A 6,207-nucleotide genomic window follows, 5' to 3' on the forward strand; every position below is an offset into this window, starting at 1 on the left:
TGAACACAGTGTAGATTGATGTTCACCTACAGATTATTCTCTTTTTAAAACACATCAGGTAAAGAATGATCATGTCCTCTGGTCCTTTTTTTAATCAACACAATTGAAGGGTTTTGCATAAACATTTCTTCTCCTATTTCACACCTTTGCTTATTTTTCTTCAGTTTTGTTGCTGCCCATGTTTTGTCCTCCCTTTACGCCTTTCTCTTCCTTCATCTTTTGTGGCCCATGGTGATTTAGAGTAGGTAGAGATTGTATTCAGTCAGGATGGAGCAGTCCAAGGCTGACCAGGGATTATTGGGTTTATGTCAGAGTCAACGTTCTGATTGAAGGTATAAATCTAGGTGGAAGGATGGAGCCCTTCTGTTTGACCCCAGCTTAATACCAGAAGCCCCATTAAAAGAGACACCCCAGATCAATCGATCAAGCCCCTCCTTCCCCCAGACTCCCTTGCTATTGACAAGGTCAGTTAATCCATCGGTAAATGTCAGAACACACAATGTTTATAGGCTCAACTGACAGTGCTGATGTGCACATTCAGGGGTCAGCTGCGGCAAGCAATGCTATTTGATTAAAATGCATAAAAGAGCATTACAAGGACATGTAAAGTCTTTGGGAAGAACAGTAATCAATGCACTAGTGTTCTTTTCATTTGTAACTGACAAATATATGTAAAAAAAAAGTATCCGACTGTGACATGGGAGGTCTTAGCTTTCCTTACAGATCTAGCAGGATGATTTTAACAACTTTAGTTCTGTCCATGTTGTGACTTCACTGATGGGAGGTATTACTGGAGTTACAAGCTTAAAGGTTAGACTTAACCTCACAGAGACACAGGCTGGGTTAGTTGTCCCCCTTTTTTTCTGATCAAAGACTCAGCAGGGATGTAATCCCAAGTCTCCAGTATTGGTTTTTAATGAAGTCTGACCTTTGACCCCCAAAAAGCCTCAGCATAATGACAGTAGTTACTGAGTTTGTATGTCATGTTGTGTAAAATTACAGTCAGAGGGTAAAGTAGCTCCTTTTTAAGCTACTTAAATCACATTTTTCTTCCTTTTGGCATAAAACCATTAGAAAATACTGAAGGTTGATTATTATTTCTAGACTTTGTATGAGTTGGCAGGGACGGATTGGCAGGGAAAGATGCCTCTGTCCTAAGAATAGTGTATCAGCAGGTTGGAACTTTTTGAAACTGCAGAGACAATAGCTCCTGTGTGTCTTGTGAACTACTTAGCCATTGACACTACCCACATCGTGTGGAAAAAACGAGGTTTGAGTCAGTCACATGTTTTCCTCGAAGAAGTTATTGTTATGTCTACTTCCAGAAGGTATACCATTACATGCTGGGCTATGGTTTAGTGCTTTATGGTTCTCTCTCTCTCTTTCCCAACCTTTTCCCCCTCACACCTCAAGCTATACAGAGCTTACTGTGGTAACCACCAGAAGTGTGACAGAGAGACAGAAAGTGAAGTGTATGGTCACGTCAATTCGGAGCATGAAGGGAGTGAACTGTGTGATGTCTAGACCACTGCACTCCGCCGAGCTGAGTCAATAAACAGCATCAGTGATGAGTTTCAGCTTGTCTGTCTCCACCGCGCACACAAACACGGACACACAATGTTAACAGAAACAAACTAGTCTTTCTCTCTCATTATACCCTGTCCCCCCTCCCTGAAAGCGAGACTGCTCTGACATGTGAGCTCTGCAAACGTAGGTGTTTTACTCCCAAGGTCTTTATTACTTTTGTACATTAAATCTGTGAAACTGCAGCAGTTTTACAAACCTTGTAAAATATAGAATTTACGTGACAGATGCTGGATTTAATGCTGGAGTAAAAAAAAGCCTAAACAACATAAGTTATGAAAAGAGTTTCCAGAAAATGCACACTGTGTTTTTAGGTTTGGTTGTGCAAGTCTCACTGTTGTCGCATTGCTTCTTGACAATACATTTAATATTTGTTGCAAACTTCCTATTTGTAATACAAAACAGACCTTGCTTTGGTTTTATAAAATCTGATTTCAGAATATTTAAGAAAAAACATGCCTATGTCTAAACTGCGCCTGCAATTTTTGTGAAGAGGATTTTTGTGTGCTGTCCTGATTAGTGCAGATAACGATCACCAAGCCAGTCTGCAAGAGGAACAGTTTACAGTTTCCAAACTCAGTTTATGAAAGAGTATTTGGAAAAGCCTGACAGGATCATAGCACAAGTGTGATGGTTTCTTTTAAAATATTCAATAGCACTAATACTCTTCTCCAGTTGATCCATTAATAGATAGCTAAGGCAGTAATGGTGTATGACTTACGCTGCACTGTACGTCTGGTTTGTATCTCTCAACCACAAAAGCTCAGCTGGAACACATACAGTTTAGAACAGGAGCTGATTCACCACGATGGCAGATCGCTACAATGGCAACATCTCCAGAAGCCCTTTAGGACGGGGAACTGAGATTGTTATCTATGCTCTCTTCAAAGCAACCAACAGTAATTTCACAAAGGAGTTTAGTTTAATTAGTGTAATTGTGTGAGTTTGGTGTTGTAAAGGGGTAGTTCACCAAAATCACACAATAAAATAAACAAACTAACTGATCGAGCAACGTATGTGTTCTGCAAGGTTTTTTCCTCTTAGATAGAGATAGATAGATAGCTAGATAAATAGCTAGATAGCTAGATAGCTAGATAGATAGATAGATAGATAGATTGTTACTTTATTAATCCTGCGAGGGGAAATTTACAACCCTTCAAATAACTTTTAAAAATCTAAACTATCCCTAATGCTTAGAGGCAATGAGTCCAAACTGATGAAATGGGGTCAGTGTACTGCAGCTGACCCTGCACTCTAACCTCCAAGAAGGACAGAAACAATATCACATTACATTTCTTTAAAAGTAGCTTTAAGGCTTTTCATAAAGTCACCAACAGTTCTGCTCACAAATGTAATATTTGGTTCATACGTCATCCACTCTACTCTGCTAGTCTGTTCTGTTTTCCCACATGGTGAAGGATACTTTAAAAACCAAAACGTCTTGAATGACTTGAAGACATGTCTGCTGGTTAGTTTCTTTTCTGTGTGACTTTATTTCCTGGAGTATATGACCAAGCTAAGGAGCTGTCGTAGCCCCTGTCCTTGTTCGTGTAATCTCTGGCTGGCTACTTATGAGTCAGAGAGAGACTGTGTGTTTTTGTTGTTCCCTGTGGAGGTGAGAAGCAGGTAGCCGGAAGGTTGAAATATTGATGGATGATGATAAATTCGTGTGGCTGGTGAAAGAGTGAAGCAGGTCTAAACAAATGCTGGGTCTTTTAATCTTAGTTTTAATGCCCGTTTGTGGAAAACTGGTCCTCTAGAGGAGCAATGTCGTGAATGATTTGAGCTTGCATTCTTGTTAATATATAGTTACATGTGAGAATGCTGTATGGCTATCCTTGAAATTGTGATGGGCTTACAGAATGTATGTTGATATGAACTGGCAAATTGTACACTCTCAGTTTTGTTGTAGCGGACCCTCTGGTTGCCACAATGAGGGTGTGGTTGCTTTGGTGTTGAAGACGATGCTCTGTTCCTAATAATTTATTCATAACTCTGAGGTTTTTGCTGTATTTTTCATCCATTTTTCATTAAGAAAGAGTAAATCACCAACAGCATGTTGTTTATTCAGTCATTAATAGTGCACAACATACTCTGTCTATTTAAGCCATACTCTCATGAGTTTGCTTACATAGCAGAGTTGGATTGGAAAATAGTTTTTCCACACTTGATGCAGCGAAGACAGATACGCTGACATATGATTTCACCCTGTCCCAACTTGTGCTCTAAATAGTATTATAAGTATTCAGTAGTGGTCAGACTTAATGTGTTTTTCTTGTATATTGTCTTCCAGTTGCCCCTGGGGTAGGTTAGGATTCCAGTGGCTCCCACGGTGAAGAAAGGCCTTCCCTATTTCTTTCATACTAGGACTTGCCGGCTCACACAGCTGGCTTCCATCGCTGCATGTTTGTGTATGTGTGTGTTTTACATGAATGCCAATAATAACCACAATGACAAAACATCAGTCCTTTCATAAGCAGCAACACAATGTCCATGGCAGTGGGGCAAACTGCATCATTGCTTTGTATATCTCATATCGTCTGGGGCATTGGAATAATATAACATACAATGGTATTTAAATTCTCTGATGGTTTATTCCACTCAGAGGAACTGAAGGCAGATGAAATATAAATGCCTTGACAAATCTTTTTCTAAAACCTAACCTTAACCATTCCTTGATCCTGTAATATTTCTCTTGATAGTTTTTATTCATGCACTTTCTCTTGTTTTTCTCGCATGCTGCCTGTCCCTATCACTCAATGCTGTAAAGCTAATCTTGACTACAGCTGGGTGGGTGGATGCAGGGGGTAAACTATGCAGGCCGGTATTGAAAAGGGTAGGTGGGCGGCAAATGTGGTTAATTTGCTTGTCTTTGGGCTTGTGGTTAATTTTGCTGAGCCAAATCCTCTCATTTAGGGGATTATGTTGCAAAGGCTTGTGGTGTGTAGGTGGGGGTCAGAGAGGATGAAATAGAGGAAAGGAGGAATGCGGACAGAGAAATGGAGAAAGTGATGGAAAGAGTTTTCAGTGTGGGGTATACAGGTGTAGAGGGATGGAGAGACATGGCAGCAGATGGGGGTTAATGTATGTAGTGGTGTGGAGTGGGGGGAGGTGATGCTCAGAGAGAGGCAGAGGAGGGAAGCAGCTTGTGTGTGGAGAGATCTGAGGGTTGGGGGTGTACTTGTGTGGGCAAGAGGCGTGGTGAGGTGGGGAGAGTATTGTTTAAGGAGAGCTGAGTGAACTCTAATGTGGGGCTCCAGCTTTCAATGGGTATTGACAGATCCATTGCCACTTCTACTCCACAGGCCTGATCTGCCTCACTTCCAAACACACCATACCTCTCAACAAGTTAAAGGACCCCCTCCCCCTCTAGCTGCACTAGCACATATGAGTTGATGAACTCTGAGATGGTCAGAGTACTCTGGGCCCTCGGTCTTAGTGAATAACATAGTTTAGACTATGAGGCTGAATTAGTGCTTCAGAAAGAGGCATTCTCCTTGAAACACACAACTCCCTTTGGGCTCTGTAAAAACCCATACATAGTCAAGGATTTGTCCCTCTTTTTTATTGGACCAACATTATTCAGTAGATGTTTAAACCATATCTATGCTGAGCGGTAAGAGGCAAAGGAAGTATTTAACAACTTTACAAGCTGAAGAAAATGTTGGAATCTGCAAAGTAACACACAGAAGACTTGTCTACTGTCCATTTAGAGAAAACTAAAATGTTAAAGGTTAATTAGTTTATATTAGGTTATAGAAAATTATAATCTTAATATCTTAACATAAATCAAAACAACCTATGTATCCTAATAAAGGGCAAGGCTAGAGAAAGTTAGGGAGATGTGCGTGGATGCGGTAGAAGATGTGAATTGAGAGAGTTCAGTGGGGTTCAGTAGAGAAGTGGGGAACACTTGAGTTGGAAGCTCTGAATACCTTCCCTATGTCAGGAACGGGGACATTCTCACCACCAACTTTTTTTCTCTTTGAGGACGGGGTCAGGAGAATTTACTGCCAATTTTCAAGTCTACATATGCATTTTTTATAAGAATCAAAGTAACGACTCAATAATAAAGAATTATAAGTGGCAGTGCTTCAGGACCTTACTGATGTGACATATACTTCAAGGAGCTAAAGCTACTGTTATCCACTTGAACATCAAATGCATGAAAACACTTTGCAGTTATCAATATGGAAAGAGAATGGCCAGTAGAAGAGTGGAGTAACATTCTCAAGGACCCATTCACTCCTAATTCACCTCCAACAATTGCTCTGTCTGGCCTCAGTTATGGCAGATTGTGTTACATGATCCTTGGAATAATGAACTGGTACGTCAACACTGCCAATCCCACATAGCAAAGAAAAGGATCTGTCTGTTCCAGCCCCTAATCCAGTCTGTTTGGGAAGCAGAGACTGTGGCGTGACACTTGTTCCTCCACTCCCTGGAACCTCCAAGCGCCAGCTCACATTAGCATAACGGTGAGGCCCATCCACTCACTACAGGATTAGTTCAGCTCTCCTCCCACTGTCTGATGGCTCTTTATCCAGATGGATACAGCCTGTTAGAGGTCTTAACTACACCATTGCCACTAAAGTCATTATCATTCACCACGAGAAGGAATCA

Source organism: Cebidichthys violaceus, unplaced genomic scaffold (genome assembly GCF_023349555.1).
Source record: "Cebidichthys violaceus isolate CVI_PGR_0920_01 unplaced genomic scaffold, fCebVio1.0.p SCAF_3, whole genome shotgun sequence".
NCBI lineage: Eukaryota > Metazoa > Chordata > Actinopteri > Perciformes > Stichaeidae > Cebidichthys > Cebidichthys violaceus.